The sequence below is a fragment of the Petaurus breviceps genome, unplaced genomic scaffold (genome assembly GCF_028583685.1).
Source record: "Petaurus breviceps papuanus isolate PSGF00001 unplaced genomic scaffold, PetGlider_PUasm1.0 90865, whole genome shotgun sequence".
NCBI classification, from domain to species: Eukaryota; Metazoa; Chordata; class Mammalia; order Diprotodontia; family Petauridae; genus Petaurus; species Petaurus breviceps.
The window spans coordinates 4,517,770-4,543,171 of record NW_027187367.1 but is presented as its reverse complement, the minus strand read 5'-3'; positions in this window follow the sequence as shown (position 1 = coordinate 4,543,171).

Sequence of the window (25,402 nt, the reverse complement as noted above, 5' to 3'; positions counted from 1 at the left end):
AACAGGGTGAAGTGATGTGTCCAGGATCACACAGTAAGTGTCTGAGGCCAGATTTGAACTCATGAATGTGAGTCTTCCTGACTCCAGGCCCGACGCTCCATCCACTGTGTGATACCAGAAGGTTCCCATAACCATTTTCACAGTGTCCTTGCCAGGACTTCTCCTTGCTGCTAGAAGCATGAGTTCATCACTTTCATTTAAATACAACTACATTATGGTTCTTATTGTCCTGGTGCTCCCATAATTTGAAGCCAGGTCCTGTGTAAGCTACTGGAGTAGTCATAGCATTAAAGGGATCCTTTGGCCATGTCATTGTTTGGAGCAAGAAGGGAGGAAGAAAAGGGGGTTCTCTATAAACTGAAAAAGAGGGAGGGCATATGAAAGAGCCATTTAGCAAAAGGGGCTGTTTGTAGGAAGAGTTCTCTTCTGAATCCCTGGGATCCTTGGGGTTGGGATTGTGCAAGCACCACCTCAACTACAAGAATTGGGGATGGAAAACAGAGAATGGACAGGACTGGAGATGAAAGAGGATCTGGGAGGATCTACTTATTGCACCTTGCCACCTGAAGGCAGACATTTGCCATTGGGATTAGCCAAGCCTGCTACATGGCCTGAACTAGAAGAACTGGGACTAAAAAATAAAAAGCCAAAACAAGAGCAGAAAGGAATCTGAAATGGATCCTTATTTTCCTCTAACAGATAAATGAGTGCTTGTTACAGGCAGAGACCAACTGCAGTAATAGAACTGAAAGTCAGGATTTAGGGTTAGAAAAGAGTCAAGTCAAGAAGACAGAAGAATATCTGGGATGGATCCTGCTTACTGTATTCTGCTACCTGAATAAGGACTTGCTTCAAACAGAGGCTAAATAATAATAGCTAATATTTATATAGCACTTATTATGTTCCAGGCATTGTGCTAAGTGCTTTACATTTATCTCATTTGATTAAAAAGCGTATAATAGTTACTTCAAAAAGATATTGAAGCTTGGAGAGACAGACAAATTATACACAAGGGACAGTAGAGCATTCTAGTGTGAGAGCTGAACATGAGGGAATGAAGAGGATGAGAGGGTCGTTCTTTAAATGGAAGGAGTAGGGGCCCCTTGGAGGTTATTCTCAAAGCATTAGGACCACCTGAGATGGCAGAAGAATGACTGGTGTGGATGGGAAATGGGGATGAAGACTTGGTGCTCCTTTCTCCATAGGAAGTGTTACTGCTAAGAGAAGACTGGAGGGATCTTTGCATCGTCCTTTTTAGAGTAATCTGGTCACTAGGTAGCTGCATGTCTGTCTTTGCTGGGTTTTGTTGCATGTGTAGCATATGGTCTGGACATACTCTTCTAACTCCCTACTTGCACAGTAGGTCAGGTTCCCACAAGGTGACTGTTTCCTCTGCCTTCAGAGTTTAGGAGATATAGATATATCACATATTTATCTATTTTTAAACATTATTATTATAAGTTAAGGGACTAACATCCTTATTATTAATATTGGATAGTCAAGGGACTAACATTGTTATTGTAATTTTTAAAAGTCGAGGGACTAACATTGTTACTATTTGTTATCCAGTATTCAAGCCCTCAAAAAGTTCCAAAAAACAGATTTTTTTTTCACAATTCAATTATGAATTATAATGATAATAACGGATATAACCTACTTTAAGGTTTTCACCCATTTTACACACATCATCTCAGCTGAAGCTTCACAACATCATCTCAGCTGAAGCTTCACAACAGCTTGGCAAGGTTGGGACTACAAACATTGCTGCTCCCTTTTTTTTAAAGCAGTCGGGGTTAAGTGACTTGCTCAAGGTTACAGGGCCAGGTGTTTGTGGGTGGGTGCTAAGTGTCTGAGCCCGGATTCCAACCCAGGTCATCCTGACTCTGGGGCTGGTGCCCCTGCTGCTCCCATTTTACAAGTGAAGAAACAGACTTAGCAAGGCTAAGACAGCTGCCTGTGATAAAGTGGCAGAGTCAGGGTTTGAGCCCAGGCCTCCCAGACTCCACATAAAGTCCTCTATTCACTATATAAAGCTTCTGTTACAATCTTTTCCCATCTCTATTGTTGCTGCTTTTAAATTGGCCAAAATAGTCCCTTAAATCTTTGCAGCTGTCAAGGGTGACCATCTCCAAAGGCTGGTGACAATTGAGGTAAAGCACACACAGGCCATCCTGTTCATTCCATTTCCGGGGTTTGTCTTAAGCCACTGGAAGGTAATTTTGGAATCACCAAAGGAAAGAATAAGTCATGCTGGATAAAACCTTCAGGAGGCTTGCCAGTTATATATTGACAACGAGGAATACTTGAGAAAGAACCTAAATGCTTCAGACATATTTTTTATCATTCAGTCATTTCAGTCATGTGTGACTCTTTGTGATCCTGTTTGGGTTTTCTTTTTTTTTTTCCCCAGAAGCTAGGGTTTTTTTTTTTGTTTTTGTTTTTGTTTTTACTTTACCAAATGCTTAATTAACTTCTAGTTTACATCATTCATTTCTGCAAGATTTTGAGTTGCAAATTTTCTCCCCAGTTTTCAAGAGTCTTTTCAGTTTTCTTTTGACTCTATTTTTTTTTTTAAAGCAATCGGGGTTAAGTAACTTGCTCAAGGTTACACGGCCAGGTGTTTCTGGGTGGGTGCTAAAGTGTCTGAGCCCGGGATTCGATCTCCAGGTCTTCTCAACACTGGAGCCGGTGCTCTTACTCGCTGTGCTACCTGGCCACCCCTCTTTTGACTCTATTGAGGCACTTCAAGCTTGGGGTACTTCTGACTTTCAGCTTTAAAAGATGAGATGGAAGATGACAACTCTACCTGAGGTTGCTGAAGGAAAGGACTTTGGGAAGAAGCCAACATGAAAGGAGTCTCCTTCATGTCCCCACCCCAGCTTGCTACACTAGAGATTTCTGGGAGCTTCCCTTTGGGGGAGATCTAGGATTCTTTTTCTTGGTTGAACTGTTGCCTCAATTCTAATGAGAGCACTCATTTACTCCATGTATTATCCAGTATATATACCTTTATGAATGCTTTCTCTGAATTTTTTTAGCAATCGACTGATGAATGGATTTCTTTGCTAATTGTTATGTCTGCTCATTGTGGAACTGGTATTAGGTAGGAAATTAGTCAAGCCTTAGATATAAAGCTTAGGTCTTGTTTCCCCCCAATAATAAACAACAGTCAGAAGTTTAGTTTGAACCTGAAAATCACATCCCTTAGACTAATATTTAAGGAAGCAGATAGATATGATTTCAGTCTGCTACCCCTTCTCTCTGAGGAGAGTGAAGTGGCCAAACTTCTGGTCTCAACTTCCTACTTTGCCTCCTGACAGGAATCAAAGTCTCCCCTGGACAAGGGTGGGGGGAGAAGAGACTAGAGATGTTAGTTCTGCCTCCCTTTGAACCACATGACATCCCCACGCCTCATGCTACATGTAGTGGGCAGACCTTGCTACACTTGCAACACCTTGTCAGCCAAGTAGTAGAATGAACCAAGCTAGATGCTCTCTTATCTGTAACTGCCTAGAGATTAATGTGGCTCTTGAAGTTTTATTAAGGGTGAGGAGCATCCTAATTAGGCTTGTTGAAGGCTTCGTCCTTATATATGTTTCTATATAGGTGACCATTTTTAAAAAAATTATTTTCCCTATTCTGAATGTAACCAACACCAAATGAAATGAGTATATTCAAATGTAAAATGGAACAAAAAAAGAGGATTCAACATGAAACTGTCATCTCCACCGTGTACAGCCTGCCTTTTATAGTAAATTCAACATGTAACTTTCTTTTTTCTCTATTTAATAGTATTTTATTTTTTTCAATAACATGGAAAGATATTTTCTTTTTTTAAAAGATATTTTCAACATTCACTTTTATATGATTTTGAGTTTCAGATTTTCCCCCCTCCTTCTCCTTCCCCCTCCCCAAGATGGCAAACAATCTATCTGATATAGGCTGTATGTGTAAAGTCATATCAAACATTTATGCATTCATCATGTTGTGATAGAAGAATCAGAACAAAAGGGAAAAATCACAAGAAAGAAAAGAGAAAATACATGCAGACTCCATAATTCTTTCTCTGGATGTGGATAGCATTTTTCATCATGAATCTTTTAGATCATTATATTGCTGAGGAGAGTTAAATCAATCAAAGCTGGTCATTACACAACATAGTTTTTACTGTGTACATTGTTCCCCTGGTTCTGCTCACTTCACTTAGCACTAGTTCACATAAGTCTTTCTAGATTTTTCTAAAATCCACCTGCTCATCATTTCTTATAGAACAATAGTGTTCCATTATATTCATATACCACAACTTATTCAATCATTTGCCAATTGATGGACATCCCCTCCAATTGTTTGCCACCAAAAAAAGAGCCGCTATAAATAGTTTTGAAATGTGAGTCCTTTCCCCTTTTTGATGATTTCTTTGGGATATAGACCTAGTAGTGGTATTGCTGGAATCAATAGCAAAAGGTGTTCTGTTTGTCTGTTTGACCTTCCTTCTGCTCTCTTTGAAAAAATATTTCAAGGGGCGGCCAGGTAACACAGTGAGTAAGAGCACCAGCTCCAGTGTTGAGAAGACCTGGAGATCGAATCCCGAGCTCAGACACTTAGCACCCACCCAGAAACACCTGGCCGTGTAACCTTGAGCAAGTTACTTAACCCCAATTGCTGAGGGGCGGCCAGGTGGCTCAGCGGGTGGGAGCACCAGCTCCAGTGTTGAGATGACCTGGATCAAATCCAGGCTCAGATACTCAGCACCACACCCGGAAATAGCTGGCCTTGTAACCTTGAGCAAGTTGCTTGGCCCCGATTGCTTTAAAAAAAAAAAAGAAAAATATTTCAAGGGGCATGTTGGGATGACCTGGGGATCAAATCTGAGCTCAGATACTTAGCGCCATACCCAGAAATAACTGGCCGTGTAACCTTGAGCAAGTTACTTAACCCCGATTGCCTAACACACACACAAAAAAAAGAAAAATATTTCAAAGACCCTGTTTTCTTTCTTTCTGGCAACCATATATCACTAATCCCTTTATTTTCTCCCACTTTTCTCTCTCTCTCCCCAAATGAAGAAAAAAAGGAAAAACAAAACTTGTGACAAATATGCATAGTAAAACAAAACAAATTCCCCAGTTTCTGAAAATGTATGTCTTGTTTAGGCCTTGAGTCCATCACCCCTCTGTCAGGAAATTGGTGATATACTTCATTGTCCTTTGGAATCATGGTCAGTCACTACATTGATCAGTTCTTAAATCTTTTAAAATTGTTTGTCTTTACAATGTTGTTGCTCATGTATATAATACAATGCTTTCCTCTAGAATATAATGTTCTTACTTCATTCTGCATCAGTTCATAAAGGTCTTTCCAGGTTTCTGAAATTGTCCCTTTTATAATTTTTCATGGTGAGAAATATCATTACATTCGCATACCATAATTTGGTCAGCTATTCCCCAGTTGATGAATATACTCCATTAGCATCCAGTTTCTTGCCACAACAAAAATAACTCCTATAGATATTTTTGTACAGCTGGGTCCTTCCTCTTTGAATTCTTTGAGGTATAATAGGCTACCATTTTGATGGATCTTTAACAGGGCTAGAAATATAAGCTTATCTTCCTCAGGAAAGTTATTTTTGGGGCAGCTAGGTGGTGCAGTAAATAGAGCACTGGCCCTAGAGTCAGGAGGACCCGAGTTCATAATTCAACCTCATACACTTGACACTTACTAGCTGTGAGACCTTGAGCAAGTCATTTAACCCCAATTGCCCCGCCTTCCCCTCAAAAAAAAAAGGTATTTTTGTTGCCATGTTGAAGTTCTCACTGCTCTCATGATTTGAACCCAAGTCACCTGTAGGGCATACAATTTCTTCCACTTTTCGTAAGCTAAGTAAATTTCCTAAAATAAGTAAATGTGTTAACTGGATCAGTAGGCCTGATATCGCTACTGTGACTTCCCGAGTTTTTGGACAATTTACTAGTAAAATTCCCAGACTAATAGGCCTAGAATTCCAGTCCTGATGGCTCAAATTAGCTGTCATAGTTTCCAATGGGTACCTTCTGCTCCCTAGAATGGTGGTCTCCAAACTTTGTACTCCCAGAATATCTATAAATCTACTATACTAATAGTGTATGCATTATAAACTATTAACAACAATGTATTATAAACTATACTAATAGTATTCTATACTTACTACTGCTACAATACTAATAGTCTATATGTTATAAGCTATACACTAATAGAAATACAAAAGCACGAAATAAAGATGAGATAATATTTTTAAAATAATTTATCATTCCTCATGACATTTTAGTGGGAGCAATGTGAATATGCTCCATTATTGTAAAAAATCTTGGGTTAATCATTTTGTGATAAAATGATCTCAAGATCTGATGCTGTGTTCACTTTATTTTGATACTTGGCTTAAATAGCTTCAAATGTAAAAGATAGCTTACAAATACACAAAGTTCCACATGCTCCAAAGGTAGCTATCAGCTTGCTAAGTCAATACTAATTTTTCTAACCCATTTTATGCAAAGGTTTTTTGAAATCTGGCTTCTAAATTTTAATCTTCCCCAATGTCAATCAATTGTTCTGGCAAATTAAATAAAGGTATGGCATTTTTATATTTATAAGAGGTATGTCCTATATCACTCACTACCTGTATGATTAGACAGCTCAGACTTCTCTCTCCACTGACTCAATCAATCAATCTATATATATATATATATATATATTTTAAAGCAATTGGGGTTAAGTAACTTGCTCAAGGTTACATGGCCAGGTGTTTCTGGGTGGAAGCTAAGTGTCTGAGCCTGGATTTGATACCCCAGGTCATCTCGACACTGGGGCCGGTGCTCTTACTTGCTTTGCTACCTGGCCTCCCTAATCAATATATTTTTTAACAAGGTAAGAAGCCTTGGTTCATTCTCAAAGAAATGAAAGCCATTGCACAGGAAGCATGTTGCTAAAAAGACTCGGTTGTGCCTTATGGGTTTTATAATAAAAGATCAGATCATTTCAGAACCCCTGAGATTCCAGTGGTGACCAAGAAGAGAACAGATCCAGTGAGGCCCTTGAGAAGAATAGCTTTGGTGGGTGAGGGGAAGGAATACAGACTACTCTACTGCCTTTAATCAGAAGACTGCTTAATGAACTTCAGAGGGTCAGAGACTTTGGGCTTTTTCATTAATGTTCTGAGTATCTCAGAAACAGCTGAGACTGCTGGTAGTGTCTGAATTGGGAGCTGAGGATGAACTAGGAATACTGAGTAAAGGCAGCTTCAAGATTGTACAAGGAATAGAGCACCAGTCCTGGAGTCAGGAGAACCTGAGTTCAAATCCGGCCTCAGACACTTAACACTTACTAGCCGTGTGACCTTGGGCCAGTCACTTGACCCCAAATGCCCATCTTCCCCCCTCCAAAAAAAAAGCAAAAAAAAAAAAAACTATACAAAGATCTGGAGGGTCGGGGTCGAGGTGGAGGGGGTGGGGCAGAGGGAGCAGGAAGCTACACAGTGCCTAAGGAGATTTTCATGATTATACCATGAAGGAGAGGAAAAAGACTTCTAGCAAGTATGAACTGAGCTCCCTCTTTGATTATGGCAATTAAAAGGGTTTGAGAAACATAATTATTATATATTATATATAATTATTATATTAAATATTATATATAATTGTTATTATGATTCTGGGTAATTTAATCATTTTACTAATAAGGCCAACACATTATTAGTAAAAGGATGGCCATTGGGCCATCTCTCTTAGACCAAAGACAATCATGAGGGCATTCTCAGAGCTTATGCATTCTTTTGGGAGAGGAGTAGCAATCAACCCTGATGGGTTTACACCACAGGAAGTGAGCGATATTAAAATGAAAGGCTGAGAGCTATCACATCACTTTCCACTGAGAAGCTATCTCTGTACTCAGACCACCCCTAGCCTTGGGCTATCTAGACCTTAAGGATTCATCTTCACTGAAGCTAGATTTAATGGAATTCACTGGAGATGGTAGTTTGCCTGATTCAGATTTAAGTGAGGGAGTGTGCTAAGTTACCAGCTTCAGTGATTCCTTGTAGGGTTGGGTTGGGTCAAATAAAGAAGATTAGCTTGACTTTCAGATACTGAGGTCTTGAAAATAGAAAAGAAAGGGGTAACTCAATCTCCCCAAATCATTAGTTATTAGTAATACATTTTCTCATGATACATGCATTTTCTAAGACTGTGCTCACCCTCCCTGAATTGTGTACATCCTGGTAGGAGAGTAAGTCTGGACTTTGGTGGGGATGTTTTGAATCTTATCTTCTTATTCCACCACTTTAGTAAATATCTCTTTGTAAATGCTTCAGCTCCTGGCCTGCAGAGTGTAGGGGGACCAAGCACCAGTCTGAGGGGTAATCGCTCTTGCTTTAACCTTCTTGGATCTGGATTGCAGTCTAGGGTGGAGGTCCTGAGGTGTGTGTCCAGCTTGCCAGAGCTTGTGGAGACCTCAGAGAGGGCACCCATCTAATACCTTCAGCAGCTGAGAAAACCCCTTGCTGTTGGTTCAGAGCTCCAGAGACTGTTCTGCAGACAAGGAGTGAATTCTGTCCACTGGTGAAGGACAGTCCTGTTGTTGCAGAAGATCTGGAACCTTGCTCTTGGTTCAGAAGCCCTGAAGAAGGATTTTCTTGTTGTATGTTTACAGAAATCCTGGAAGAGGGTTTTGCTAATGTTTTCAGGGGTCCTAGGACTGTTCTGCAGACAGAGAATGAATTGATGAAGACACTGGCAATGTATCTTGTGGCCTTGCTAAGCTTTGTCTCCCCAGGAACAAAGATTGCTGAGAACTTGCCTCAGGTCAAGATGAAGAAAAGACCTCTCTTTGGGTATTTAGATTCAATTGTGATCCAAAGGTGGAGAACTTTTGACTTTTTTGTGCTCTGTGATTGAACAAATGAATATACTTTACTTATGTTTGGAAACTAATCTCCATTTGAGAAGAGGGGCTTTGTGGTTGACTAAATGAATTTATAGCCTAGGGGTGGAGTAGTACTTAGAAGAGGGTCTTTGGGGTTGACTAAATGAATTATAATGTCCAGGGGTAGAGTAGTACTTGAAGACTATTGAATTATACTTGGTGAATGCTGTATTTTGAATGATGCTATATTTTTATTTTCTTTGTTCTTAATTTTTCACTGAATAAAATGGAGAGCACCTATGCTGGTATTTTGAACCTTGGGAAGTTGCCTTTGCTTGGCATTACAAATACACACTAAATAGGGTATCTCACCCTCCAGGAGAGTATGGGGGGAAGGGGATGAGAGGGGGGATGATGGAAGGGAGGGCAGGCTTGGGGGGAGGGAAATTGTAAGCACCCACTTTTGAAAAGGGACAGGATCAAAGTAGAGAATAGAACAAGTGGGAGGTGGGATAGGAGGGAGGGAAATATAGTCAGTCTTTTACAATACATCTACTATGTTATTGTTTTGCATTAGCTACACATGTACAACCTATACTGAACTGCTTATCTTCCCAGTAAGGGTGGGTGACAAGGGAGGAAGGGAATCTGGAATTCAACGTTTTAAAATAAAATATTCAAATATACACACACCTATATAGATAGATAGATAGATAGATAGATAGATACTATTATTAATACTATTTTACATGTATTTGGGAAATAAGAAATACAGGCACTGGGGCATAGAGATCCAGTGGAAAAGTCGAAAGGGGTATGGAAGAAAATATGGGAGAGAGCAGATTGGAGGAGGGGATATCCTGTGGGACTGCTATTTTGGGGTGGTAGGTAGGGGAAAAATGGTGAGAAAATTTGTAACTCAAAATCTGGCAGAAATGAATGATGTAAATCAGAAGTTAATAAAGCATTTGAAAAAAAAAAAGAAATGTGATTTGGGGGTGGCTATGTGGCACAGTGAATAGAGCACTGGCCCTGGAGTCAGGAGCACCTGAGTTAAAATCTGGCCTCAGACACTTAACACTTACTAGCTGTGTGACCTTGGACAAGTCACTTAACCCCATTGCCTTGCCTTCCCCCCTCCAAAAAAACCCAAACAAACAAAAAGAAAAGATATGTGATTTAGTGCTAAAGGACTCAGATGATGGTGGATGTGGCCCCTGAGTAGGAAGAGTTAATGACTCAGTGGATTTTTAAAGAGAGTGATTTTTCCCTGTCTTTTCCTTTGGCCCTCTGTTGAGGTTTAGGGACCCCAAAATAGTGACATGGGGGTCTGTGATAGTAATGGCAATTAAAGATTCCCCTGTATTGGCTTGGTTTTCAAATTGATTGTGTTAAAACCCAGAGCTTGTTAATCCCACCTGTGGGATGGACTTTTTGACATGAAAAGAAAGTCCTGAACTGGGAGGAGCTGGTGACGTAGATTTGGAGAGACAGGAGAGAGGCGGAAGAAACTTTTTTTTTGGAAGCAGCACCTTGTGGAGAGAGAGAGAGACTAAGAGAATTGCTGGTGGCCACTTTGAATTGCCCTGGACTTTTGAGACCTGCCCCCTGAGCTGCCAAGGACTGAGGAGACATGGCTGTTTTGCTGGTACTTTGTCTGTTTTGATGTTCTTTTGCCAGATTTGTCCACTGGTGAAAGACAGTCCTGTTGTTGAAGAAGTCCTGGAACCTGGCATTTGGTTAAGAAGCCCTGAGACTGTCCTGCAGACAGAGAGTGAATACTGTCCACTGGTGAGGGACAGTGCTGTTGTTGCAGGGGTCTGGGAGCCTTTCTGTTGGTTCAGAAGCCCTGAAGAAGGATTTTCTTGTTGTATGTTTACAGAAATCCTGGGAGAGGGCTTTGCTAATGTGTTCAGGGGTTCTAGGACTGTTCTACAGACAGAGGATAAATTCATGAAGGGACTGGCAATGTATCTTATGGCCTTGCTAAGCCTTGTCTCCCCAGGAACTAAGATTGCTGAGAACTTGCCTAGTGTCAAGATGAAGAAAAGACCTCCATTTGGGTATTAAGTGCTGTGTTTAAACTTGATGTAACTCTGGGGTAGATTCAATTGTGATCCAGGGGTGGGGAACTTTTGACCTTATTGTGCTCTGTGATTGACAAATGAAGGTACTTTACCTATGTTTGGAAACTAATCTCCATTTGAGAAGAGGGGTTTTGTGGTGGACCAAATGAAGGTATAGCCTAGGGGTGGAGTAGTATTTAGAACAGGGACTTTGTAATTGATTGAATGAATGCAAGGTCCTGGGGTGGGGTAGTACTTGGAAATTATTTAATCACACTTAGTAAATGCTGTATTTTGAATGATGTCATGTTTTAATCTTCTCTGTTCTTGGTTGGTCACTGAATAAAATGGAGAGCACCTATGCTGGTATTCTGAACCTTGGGAAGTTGCCTTTCCTTGGCATTACATTACAGGGTCCTAACCAAATGAATTCAACCCAAGCCTTCTTTTAGCCAAAGACAAAGTTTATTTGAAAATCAACTGGGTAGATAAGATTTTAAGAATCTGCCATATTTGCAACATTTGTATTGACATTCGAGCCAGATTGGATCTTACAGAAAGACTGTGGGAAGAATCTAGGAGTGATCAAATATTCTCCAATGACTGGAGGTCTAAGGCCTGAAGGAAGAGAAAGGAGTTTAGATAGGATCAAGGGTGGGAAGCAGTGGGGAGTGGCAGTGATCTGGTGGTAACAAACAATGCAGGGCTGGGCAACAGAGAATAGGGAGATTGGGCATCAGCTACCATGAAAGGCCAGTTGAAAGTATTACTGGGATACCTCTGGGGAACACCAGGGATTTGACAATATGGGAAAGTTCCAGGAGAGTTGGGGGGGGGGGAGGAGAAGGCATTTCAGAATCTTTACCCTATCCCCTCTAGGTAATTTCATGTAATTTTGAGACTTATTGTGAGTAGTGCAAAAGGGATGGCATTTCTCAATCCAAGCAACATGTCCAGTGCTCCCATGCTCCCATGTAGCAGTGGGAGAGGCTCTCAACTAGGCTAGGATGAGCTTGGGCTTCCAGCTATCCCTTCTACTTTGATATCTTGTTTTTGCAATACCTATATTTATATCCAAATCTTTATTTCCCAAGTTATCCCTCCCCACATTAAATAATAAGAGGAAAAAAGGTATCGATAGCATTTATTTTTCAAAAGGAAAATACTCTTTCCAAGTCTTTAAAGCATGAAGATTTGAGAGCTTTTTAAAGTGGTTAATTGCTTTTTTACAAAATAAATTTTTATTGATATTTTGGTTTTATTAAACCATTAAAATTTTCCCCCATATCCCTCCTCTGGGAAGCTAGGTGGTACAGTGGATAAAGAGCTGGCCCTGGATTCTGGAAGACCTGAGTTCAAAGCTGGCCTCAGACTCTTACTAGTTTTGTAACCCTGGCAAACTTAACTCTGTTTGCCTCAGTTTCCTCATCTGTAAAATGAGCTGGAGAAGGTTTAAAATGTCAAACCACTCCAGTACCATTGCCAAGAAAATCCCAAATGGGGTTGTGAAGAGTCAGACATGATTGAAACTACTCAACAATTCCTCTTCTACCCCCCTAGAGAGCCATCCTATGAAACAAAGAATTTTTTTTTTTTGCTTTTTTTGGAGGAAGGAAGGTGGGGCAATTGGGGCTAAGTGACTTGCCCAGGGTCACATGGCTAGTAAATGTGTTAAGTGTCTGAGATCAGATCTGAACTCAGGTCCTCCTGACTCCAGGGCCGGTGCTCTATTCACTATACCATCTAGCCACCCCAAAGAATATTTTTTAAGAAAAGAATAAGTCCTAAAAACTGCTAAATATTGGGAAAAGTCTGAAAATGTGTTGCAATGGACTCTACTTATGGACCACTGGTATCTGCAAGGGGATGGGAATGTGTTCACGTATTTCTTCTTTAGAGCCATGATCTTTGTAATTTTGCAACATTCTCTTTTGATTGTTTCGTGGTTGTGTTCTTTCTATTTACATTGTTGTAGTTATTGTATATGTAATATGAGCCCCTCATGTTTGGAGCCCACATGTGGCAAGGGCTGTCATGGTATAACTTGAAGGGTGGAAGAATAGACATCTCTAGACTCTTCTCCCCATATCTTTCTGCAAGGGAGACTCTTCTTCCTGCCAGGGAGGGAAGCAGGGAGTTGGGGCTGGAGACTGCTCTGTTCTCCTCAGAGAAAGGGGTATCAGGTTAGAAGTAAATCAATCTGCTCTGTTAAATATTGTTACTCTAGGGAATATTATGGGACCAATCTAATGTCTAGTCACTGTGTCACTATTATTGTTCCCCCCACTATTGGGGGGAAGGAGGACCTCAAGATTTACATTCAAGACTTGACCCCTTTCCCCACCAAATACTAGTACACCAAGGAACACACAAAATGAAGAACAAAGAAAACCCACTTACCCAAATTGGTAGCAAAACAGAAATCAGAGAAGCCATACATAGAAGAACACACACCAGAATGAAGGAGCTCTCTTTGGGAGCAAGATAACTCAAATCAACTAAGAGAGAGAGTCCAAAAGCCCACCCAAGTGGAAACTCCCTAAAGTCTGTCGTGTAGCAACCTAGAGATAGGGACATGAGGGAGATTGCCAGCTCCTCTCATGTCTTCCCAGTCTTTTCCTTTAGAAATCTGAAGTGAGGTTAGCTTCTTTAATCTTCCTTCTTGAGGGTGGAAGCCAGAAATGCCCAAAGCAGCTCAATGTTAGAAGAATCTCTGAAGACTGAAGAAGGCTGGAGCTCTCCGGAACTAACTCCGCCTTGCCCCTTACGAAGGACAGGGCATTCATCTTCACCAACATAGGAGAGAGTCCCATACCACTGGGTTTGGGGACAGGGGTTATATTCATATAATTTTCTTGGCTCTGCTTACTTCATTCTTCTGATTCAGTTCATGTAAATTCACCACATTCATAGTTTCTTAAAGCACAGTAATAATATATTACATCCATATACCACAATTTGCTTATCATAACATTTCTATTCAAGGGGCATCTGTTTTATTTCCAGTTTCTGTGCTACCACAAAGAATGCTGCTGTAAATATTTCGCTGTTGTGTAGACTTTCTTCTTATCTTTTGGTATTTATTGGGCCATCTTTTCTTATGGGAATTTACCTCCTTGGGACACAAGGCTGATAGTGAAATATCTAGGTTAAAGGGAATGAATATTTTAGGCATTTTATTTGAGTAATTCCAAATTCTTTTCTAAAATGGTCATACAAATTCACAGCTTTGCCCTAGCGTGTCTAACTTTCCACACCCCCTTCTACATTTACTATTTTCATCTTTTGTTATCTTGACAATTTACAGGGTGTGAGGTGAAACTTCAAGACTGTTTTTATTTGTATTTCTCTTATTATTAGTTATTGGGAGCATTCTTTCATATAAATGTTAATAGTTTGCTATTTTTTTTTAGAACTATTTCTTCACATTCTTTGACTATTGGAAAATGTCTTTTGATATACACAAACACATATATAGGTATATACACACATATGTATACATAAAATATATACATACATACTATCTATACATATATTACTATGCTATTGTTTACATATCTTTAATACAAAACCCCTAACTGAAAAATTTAATAACTAAGATTTTTTTCCCCATTTGCCCACTTCCTTTATCCTAGATGCATTAATTTTGTTTTCACAGAAGCTTTTCAGTTTCATGTAATCAAAATTCTCTATATTATTTTTTTGTAATTCCCTCTATCTTTTTTTTGGTTGAGAATGTACAAGCTTTCTTAAATTATACTAATTATACTCTAAACTTATACCCCAAGGAGACCACTGGTAAAAAGAAAATCTCTACATATACCAAAATATTTATAGCAGAACTTATTGTGATAGCAAAGAATTGGAAAGGAAATTGATACCCATTAATTATGGATGGCTAAATAAATTGTAGTACTATAATGTAATAGAATATTACTATGGTATAAAAAATTATGAATGTGATATGTAAATGCAATGGATTGTTTAGTCCTGTATGAAACTGTAAGAAGATTGTACTTCATTGTAATATAAGAAAATAATGAAAATGAAGAATATGAAAAAGCATGGAAAGGATTCTATGAACTGGTGCAAAATGAAATATGCAGAACTGAGAAAACATTATATACAGTGGCATTCATACAATGTAAATGGTGTGGACAACAATAAAACAATTGAAACTGATTACTGTGAAATTATATTGAGCAGAACACCAAGAGGAAACTCTTAATCTGGGATGGAAGGCACTGCTTGAGCTATGGAAAGAGACTTCAGTTTTGGTTCCACAGCCCTAGATGATACCAAAGAGAGGAAACAGAGGGCCAGCTGAAAAAGCCATCACTGAGGAAATGATGGGTTCCTTTTTTTCCTAGTATTTTAAAAAAGATATTAAAGCAGTAGAACAGAAACTAGAAAAAAGAGTACATTCATTTCCACATCCTAAGATGATTATTCTTGAGGCTCTTTACTGGATAGCAGTAGAAGACTATATCTGTAGACTGGAGCAGTTTCTTTTAGGAAGAACATGATATTCTATTGGTGTTGGAAATCAAAATAAAGCAGAAATGAGCATTAAAGAAGCTTCAGCAAGATACCAGAGGGAAAAAAATCTCCTTGGGGCTCAAATTCAAGACATTTACTCAGTGAATTTCTGAATATTATACAAATCCAAAGGAAACTGATCATCTGAAGGAATATAATAATGCTTATTTTGTTGCCTGTCTACATGACAGAATGGAGAATCTTTTAAAATCATGGGAAATTTTGTCAAACCAGAGTTGAACTATATCATACTTTTTAAAAAAAGAATGGTTAGAATTGTCTTTACTTTTGATCTGTTGTTTCACCAAACTTTTAGGAGTGTAAAAGACAATTTTTAAATATAAACAAATTGTTAAATAAAATTTAATAAAATCAACTATATTGAATAAGTTTGACACCAAAGAAGACAATTGAAGACCCTATTCTATATTTCTTTGCAGAAGGGCGACCATGAATATGGAATATTGCATGCAACATCAGATTTTTTTGACATGTAGTCACTTTTTTTGGACTTCATTTATAAACTTTATTTCTCTTTTAAAAAATTCATTATTTAAGATCACTGGCCACAGTGTTGGGATGACCTGGGGATCAAATCCAGGCTCAGATACTTAGCACCACACCCAGAAATAACTGGCTGTGTAACCTTGAGCAAGTTACTTAACCCCAATTGCTTTAAAAAAAAAAGAATAAAAAAATTCATTATTGGGGCACCTAGGTGGCAGAGCACCAGTTCTGGAGTCAGGAGGACCTGAGTTCAAATCCAGCCTCAGAAGCTTAACACTTACTAGCATTAGTGTCTGAGTCTTGGTGACCCCATTTGGGGTTTTCTTGGCAGATACTGGAATGGTTTGACTTTTCTTTCTGCATCTTATTTTACAGATGAAGAAACTCAGGCAAACAGGGTTAACTGACTTGCCAAGGTTCACATAGTAAGTGTCTGAGACTGGATTTGAACCTAGGTCTTCCTGATTTCAGGACCATAACTCTATGCACTGTACCACCTAGCTGCCCAGAAACATCTGTAATTTCACTCAACTATATAGCAAAACTGTGTGACTTGCTGTTATACTATATGTTTTTAGAAATATTTTCTGTGCATTTTCTAATAGGTTTTTGTTTTTCCTGGCAAGGGATGCTTTTTAGTTTATCACCATAATTTTTTTTTGTCTGCATTGTTTCATCCATTTTTACAGTGACAGGAAGAACAGGTGCTTCTCTGATGTTTGTCTTTTGCTATTTGCTTTTTGAGAAGCCTCAAAAGAGGAATTTAAACATTTTTTCATTTAGTTTAATGAAACTTAGTCAAGTATTGCATGACTTTAAACATTGCTAAAAAAATATTCTAGAGATCTGTCTTCGTGTTCTGGACCTTTTGTTTTGAAATGTTTTGCTAATCATGACCACACTAGCAATAAGTAATATTTCAAGGTATGATATACTCTTAGTGTGAGGTTCATCTGGTTTGATATCCATTATCATCAATGGTGTATCATTAGTTTATATCCCCTAACATTAATTAGAGTAGAAATAAATCCATATTTCAAATAATTTCTAATCTAGGGGGATTAGCCTCTTGTTGGAGCTGGTCATATTTACCTTGTAAGGTGAAGAGCTTATGCTAGATGTAGGAGTTGGGTCATCACTCTCATTTTCTCATTGTTTGGTTGTATTCACATTATTCCTATTATTTTCAGTCTGTGGGTAGGAATCTTTTAAAATTCCCTGTCTATTTTGTCACATAAGCTGTAAATCCTGTGATGATTAAAAAGGTTTGATGGACATAGTTTCTGGGTAATTTAATAATTTTGTTAATAAGGTCAGAAGGTTATTAATAAAAGGATGGTCATTTGGCCATCTCTCTTAGGCATCATTGTCCAAAACATCCTTATACTCAGACCACCCTCATCCTTGGGTTATCTAGACAAAAAGATCTATCTCCATCCAAGCTTCAGTAAAACACCTTAGATTAAATTCCTAGTAAAGTTGGGTGGGATCCAAGAGAGTTAATTCAATCTCATTAACAGTAAAGTCTTTCAAGAGAGTGAACTTTTTAAAGTCAGGAATTTGGAAAAAGGGGAAAACTCTTGAATCCTTCCCAAGATATTGGTTATTAATAATCGCTTCTCTCAATCCACTTAAATGGGTACATATATGTCACAATACTCTGAAAGCAAATGTACAAGTATGGCTTCCCTTGTCATGCTTTCTGCTCCAAGGAACTCAAATTCCTCTCTCTCAAGTTCTAGGCCCCCCTGCCAACCTACTTCCCTGCCTGGGCAACAGGCAGCTAGGTGGCACAGTGAGTAGAACGCCAGCCTGAATAAGATCCCTGAATAAGAAGAGCTCTTGGCCTCGGGAGGTAGACATCTGCTCACCCCAATCCCTAGGGGGGATAGCCCCTGAAGACATTCCAGGGCCCCAGGTCTCGAGGAGGGAAAGATTGCCCCTGCATCCCGACTTTGACTTGCTCCTCATTCGGCCTGTCCATGGATCCAGGACCTCAAGTTTGGGGGTGAGTAAAATTCTGTCCTGTTTCCTGGAGGGGGGAGGGATAGATGTAGCCATTTGTGTAGGGGACATCTCCCTGGGCAAAGCTCGAGAAGTCAGGCCTCTTGCCCGTAAGTGGTCTGGTTAATGTCTATTTGTCTGTCTTTTTATGTGTCCTATGTTTACTTGAGCTCATTTGCTTCCTGTTCAGAATCTGCAGGAGTTAAACAAGGGGGTAGGGACTATTATTTGTCTGCCTTTTTACGTGTCCTATGTTCGTAAAGTTTTGTCTTGAGCTCATTTGCTTAAAGCCTCCCCATTTTTATTCTGCAAAGCAGGTATTTGAGTGGCTATCAGATGAACACCTTCAAGGAAGCTTTTCTGATTTCCACTGGGAAGATATATTTGTTTATAAGACTATACTGTTTGTCTGTCTTTTCGTCCTAGAACATGGGAGGTTCAGCCAGTACATCAAAAACTTCCCTGGGATGCATACTAAGCAGACTCCCAAACAAGGTGCCCGAGTGGGCCCCAAAACATGTGGTGCCCACCCCCCTCTTGTGAGGGACCAATGTGCCTACTGTAAGGAATTAGGCCATCGGAAAAATGAATGTCCTCGGAGAAAGAAAGGAAAAAATAAAAAGCCTGCTGCTCTCCAGAGGGTCTAGCACTCACTGATCGACGGGGTCCAGGGATTTTCTCATAGACCCCCTTAGCCTCCTTCCCCCTTCACATTGTGTCTCTCTGTGTTGATGACCTCCTCCTTGTGTCACCTGCTGAAAGCACTTGTTTATCTGCCACCTCCAACCTTCTTTCTCTCTTGCAGTCTTTGGGTTACTGAATTTCTTCTAAGAAAGCTCAAATGTGTTTATCTCAGGTCACCTATCTTGGTTACATTCTTTCAGGGGTCACTCGATCCCTTTCCCCCTCTCAAATCCAAACCATTCTAGACTTACCAACCCTCAAGACTAAAAAAAACAAGGTTTGAGAATTTTTGGGTACAGTAGGTTACTACCAGCTCTAGATTTTGGGTTTTGCAGAAATTGCAAAACCTCTTTATTCTGCCACTGCTGGAGCTGGACTCCTTTCTTGGTCCGGCCCAGAGCAAAAGGCTTTTGATACCCTTAAGGCCGCCTTGGTCTCAGCACCTGCCTTAGCCCTACCTGATATTTCCAAGCCTTTCCATCTTTTTGTTGCTGAATCTAATGGGGTGGCGAAAGGAGTCCTTGCCCAAAACCCTGGGCCCCTGATGCTGCCCTGTCACCTATCTTTCCAAACGTCTAGATTCAGTGGCTGCAGCTGCAACAGCCCTCCTCATTAAGGAAGCTGATAAGCTTTCCTTGGGTCAGTCCCTTTCCATCTCTGCCCCTCATTCTGTGGAGTCTCTCCTCCATAGCAATACTACCCACTGGCTCTTTAACTCCAGACTAACCCAATACTAGACTCTCCTCCTAGATCAGCCTCATCTGACTTTAAAAAAAAAAACCAAAAACCTCTGTTCTTAACCTGGCCACTTTGCTCCCTGAACCTAGTCCACCCTCCCCCACTGCCTACAATTGCCTTCAAGTCATTGATCAGGTCCAAGCTACCAGACCCGATCTCACTGACACACCCCTGCAGAACCCTGACCTAATCCTCTTCACTGATGGCAGCAGTTTCATGAACTCAGAGATACACAGAGCTGGTACAGCGGTAGTGTCCTCCCCATCTCTCTTGGTCCTATGGTCATCCCCCCTCCCTCCTGGGTTCTCTGCCCAACGCACCAAGCTCGTCACTCTGACCCAGGCCCTCCACCTCTCAGAGGGAAAATCAACTAACATTTACACTGATAGCTGGTATGCCTTTGCCACAGCTCACGTGAACTTGGTCTCCTGACTTCGGCCATAAAGAACCAGGCCGGGCCGTAATCCTATCTCTTCTTGACTCTGTCTGGCTCGCCTCCCATGTTTCCATCATTCATTGTCCAGCCCATCAAGTGGGTGACACCCCAGGGGTGGTCAGGAACCAGGCGGCAGATCGGCTGCCCACCAAGCCACTGTCTTCCCTTTCCCCAACTGTCTGTTCCCTTATGGAAACACCTACTGTACACATTTTTCTCTCCTATTCTAAAAAAGGATGATTCCTTTTGCCCATCAATCAAAAGGGAAAAAAGGAGGAGTCAGGTTGGTGGCTCCTCCCAGGAGACCACCTCTTAGTCCCTGAGGCTCTGGGGAGGGAATGGATAAGGCTTTTCACCTGGGGGAAAGAAAACTTGGTTTCCTCTTGAGAAGAAAGGTACTATATTCCCCATCTAAATGAGCACCTGTCTAGCATTGTGAATTGCTGCAAGACATGTGCATGGGTAAATGCGAAACAACAAAAAAAAATAGGACCAGTGGGGGGTCAGAGTAAGAGGATTCCAGCCAGGGGAACACTGGGAGGTCAATTTCACTGAGATGAAACCACATGTGCAGGGCTACAGGTTATCTCCTAGTATTGTTCCTCAGAAAACAACAATACACTGAGGGTCCCCTGTGTATCCTAGTGGCCATAATTCCCCCAGTCACCCTTCTCCCAGGTGAACAAGGTTGGCATTACTTTTCCCCAGAAAGGTAACTGAGCTACCACCAAAGGTGGGCAGTACCGCTCCTTATTCCCATCTTAGTGGGCTTTGGGCCTTGTGGGTTCTGCAGAGACCGGGATGGCCGCCTTGATTAAGGGGGAGGACAACTATCAGGCCTTAAGTACACAGGTAAATATCGACCTCTCCCACATAGAGCAGTCCATGTGAGCCCTGGAAAGACAGGTGGGCTCTCTGGCAGAGGTGAACCTCAGAGGCCTTGACCTTCTTTTTCTTAAACAGGGTGGCCTGTGTGCAGCCCTTGGTGAGGCTTGTTGCTTCTATGCAAACAATCCTGGAGTGGTGCGGGAGAATCTGAAGTTGGTACGCCAGAATATTGCTAATAGACAAAGGCAGTTGGAAAAGTCTGAGAATTGGTCTCAGTCCCTGTTCCTGACATCCCCCTGGCTCACTACATTGGTATCAGCTTTGGTTGGTCCTCTCCTCCTCCTGACCATAGCCCTGATTGTAGGACCCTGTCTCATTAATCGCTTTCTACAATTTGTCAAGTTCCGTGTCAACTCCGTTAAAATGTTAATTGTCAGGGACCCCCCCCCCATCCTTTAGGAGCAGAATTGGGTAACCTGTATGATGTGGTCCCAGTCATGTCAAAGGTTTGACATACCTACAAAGAAAAGTAGGGAATGTTGAGCACAACTCTACTCTTCCCTCCCCCAACTGATCCATGAGCAGGAATTTCAGCCTAGGGTAAAATCCCTGCTGGATATTTCTCCATTCTTCCCCATTCCCCCCCCCCCCCCCCCCCCCCCCCAGATATTCCCCATCTCCACCCATTCTAGGTTCCTTGTCCCTCAGCCTAGGGTAAACTTCTTGGGCGCAGGAAATTAAAAAATACACTGTCAAATCACTGATTGTAGTCTCGGCTTACATAACCTGACTCACTTTAAAAACCGGCACATTGTCCATGTCAATTCACTGTCTGATCTGGGTACATTTCCCTGGCAGTCCCGCGGCAATTTACTCTACGGGATCTTTTATCTCACTCCTTTCGGCTCAACAGTATCCCTAGTGCTTAGCACAGTGCCTGACATATAGAAAGCATTTAAAAATACTTTTAAATTAATTTTGTTCTTCAGAATCATCTTCTGTGCATTATTTAGCATCAGCAGTCTCTGGAAACAGAATTCTTCTCCCCATCGACTTAGTAGACTGGTCATACAACATAACTTTCCATCTGTTTATCAGGAAGTCCAACTAATTCTCTAATGGATAATATAGGTGATAGTGCATTATCTGGGGCTATATCATGTTAGATAACCTACATCACATTAAAACATTTTATTAATTTTAAACTTAAATATAAAGCAAACAAAAATAACATTTCCTTGTACACAGCAGAACATGAGAGTATTCAATGTAAAACAATAAATTTCCATTTCATGAAAACCCGTGTAATAAATCCTACATGTTGTTTTTGAAGCAACCCAGATTTTCTGTGGCTTCCTTCTAGGTTTTCTTTTGCCCTCTGCTATGCACATTTTTTTTCCTCCCTCCCCACCCTGCTGGAGAAGGCTGCAATTAAACACAACATACATACAAATACATATATATCCATAAACATACACATATATGTATAACCACATATACATATATGTAAGACCATATTATGTATATTTCTGTTTGTTAGTTCTTTATCTGAAGGTGGATAGCATCTTCCTTCATAGGTCCAAGTCTTTTCCTTGTTTTACCAAATCAACAAGTTCATCATTTCTTAAATCACAGTAATATTCCATCACGATCATATACCACAACTTATTTAGCCATTCCTCAATTGAAAAGCATCTATCATTTTAGCCAATATGATAGGTGTGAGATGATATTTCAAAGTTATTCTAATCAATAATAATTTTATTTAATATTTAAAATATTAATTAAAATTCAATTTAATACATTATATATAATTTATTTGTATATTTAATAAATACTATATAATTATATTAAATTTAATTTTAATGTATTAATTTAAATTTTAAATTTTTAATCAGTAATGATTTAGAGCATTTTCATATAATCATATATATTATTATATTATATATTTATATATAAATAATATATATTATAGTATAATATATAATAACATATTATATATATTATATTATATATACATTACATGTTTTTAAAAATTACATGAATGTGATAGAATATTATTTTACTGTAAAAATGCAGATAATGGTTCAGAAAAACTTGGAAAGACTTGTATGAATTGATGCAAAGTGAAGTGAGCAGAGCCAGAAGAACAATTTATATAATAACAGCAATATTGTAAAGAATTAGTGACTCTGATCAATACAATGACCAACCACAGTTCCAAGGAATACATGATGAAACATGTTACTCATCTCCAAAGAGAGAACTGATAAAGTCAGAGAGCAGGTTGAAGCTCTCTCCTCTCTCTCTCTCTCTCAATTATATGTATTTGTAATGGACTTTGTTTTTCTTGCTTTCTCAATAGGTGGTGAAGGGGGAGACAGGAAGAACTTTGGAAATGAAAATAAAATAAAATTAAATTTAAGAAAAATAAATACAAGGGGGCTGGGGATTCATGGTCAGAGAGCACAGAATCACAGTATATCTATGTTGAAAGAGACTTCAGAAGTCACTGAGTTATACAAGTATATATATGTATATATATATACTTGTATAACTTGTATGTATATAAGCATAACTTTTAGAACATATGACCACTATATACAGGGTTTTTTCTTTCCTTTTCTTTTTTTTGGAGGCCAGTTGGGGTTAAATGACTTGCCCAGGGTCACACAGCTAATACGTGTCAAGTGTCTGAGGCCACATTTGAACTCGTCTTCCTGACTTTGGGGCCAATACTCTATCCACTGTGCCACCTAGCTGCTCCTATATACAGCTTTTCTAGTGAAGAGGTTAAGACCTAGGAGATGGAACAGTTTTGGTTCATTAATATGAATATTTTTGTTAATATGAATGTTCATATTCAAGGTGTTCATTAAGAGAAATATTTAAGTCCCTAACTTGCAGTAGAGAGGAAGACCAAATCAGATAGCAAACTCCTTGAGAAAGGGAGGGAGAGTGGACTGGAGGTAGGCAGGTTATAGAAATAAGGTTCTGGATGTGGTAATGTGTTTAGAGATCGAGCCTCAAATAAAGGGAGTTTGCTGAAGGATAGCCATAAATGCAGCTGCTGCTGGTAGCGATGACCAGGGTGGGCCTGTTCTCCAGAATACTTTCTCCCCCTCAGTGATGACTGTGAGAGTTGTGTTGGATAGGGCCCAGGGCTCTGGGGGTCTTGGGGACAGAGTTATTCCCAAGGCTCCTGAGGCTCAGGCTCTCTCTGAGGTCTGAGGGAAGATGGTGTTCAAGGTGATGGTGGTAGTTTGGCATATGCTGCCTCTTGTTTCTGTCCTCCTGTGCCTTACAATTAGTTAAGAGGGTATTTCCTTACCCAGAAGTTCAATGGAATTTCTAGAACTTAAGGACCCAAGGGTCTAGTCCCTATCCCTATGTATAAGGCACTGTGCTAGGCACTGGCTGCAGAGACAAAAAACAGTCCATCACGGTCCCAAAGCAATTTACAGTTTAAAAGGTGGCTAAGGGTGAGAGATGAAGGAAAGGAAGAGGGCTGAAGCAGGTATATAGGAATATAATACAAGTTAGAATAAAATAAGTACATAGAAGTCCCACAGAATGACCTGATAGAGATTCAGGTAGGCAGTAGATAGAGGGCTAGGCCTGGCGTCACAAAGTCCTGAGTTCAAATCCTACCTCAGACACTTACTAGCTGTGTGACCCTAGGCAAGTCACTTAATTTGTGTTTGCCTCAATTTCCTCACCTGTAAAATGAGGATAATAATAGCACCTACCTCACAGGGTTGTTGTGAGGATCAAATGAGATATTTGTAAAGCATTTAGCACAGTGCTTGACATATAGTAGGTTCTATATAAATACTTATTCCCTCCCTTTTAGCTTAGAAAATCAGAAAAGGCTTTATGGAGGAAATGACAATGAGGGGCAAATACCTACTGGGAACGGCAGCCTTCTCCCTTCTACACCTTCTCTCCCTGCTACTCCCCTCATTGTTCTTGCTTCCTCACAGACATCATCCAGGGACAACACTCCTGGAAAGAAGGGGCTAGCCATCTCCACTTATTGCCAACCAACAGCCCCACACAGGGCAGGTAAGCCAGCCTACCTAAAAGAGCAAAGCATCTTGGGGGAGAGACAGGAAGCAGCATGTGCTGGACCAGTCACCACCTTGATACCATCTTCCTCCAGACTCTGACAAAGGCAGTCTAGGACCAAGAGCCTTGGGAATGGCGAAGCTTCTAATACGATTCCCTCAGCTATCACCCTGGGAAACAACCCCTTGGAGATGTAGCCTGGTAACTGTTTCTACAGGTGCTATAGACAGAAATCTATTAAAAGACCTAGAAAATAAAGTTTTTGTCACCAAAGTCTTTGACACTATCAAATAGTTCAATATCAGAAACTGATACGAATTTATCAGTGGGAATGACAATTAAAGAAGGGGCCTCTGCTTTGCTGCTGTACCAAAGACCATGGTGCCTTTCTATCTGATTTGTAGCTGGAACATAGGTATTGTCTTCCTCCTTCAGAATGTGAGCTGCTGCTTCTTTTTTTAAATAGTATTTTACTTTTTTCCCCAACTATATGTCAAGACAATTTTTAGCATTCGTTTTTACAAGATTTGGAGTTCCAAATTTTTCTCCCTCTCCCTAAAATGGTAGGCAATTTGATATAGGTTATATAGGTGCAATTATATAAAACCTATTTCCCTACTAATCACAGTTGTGAAAGAAGAAA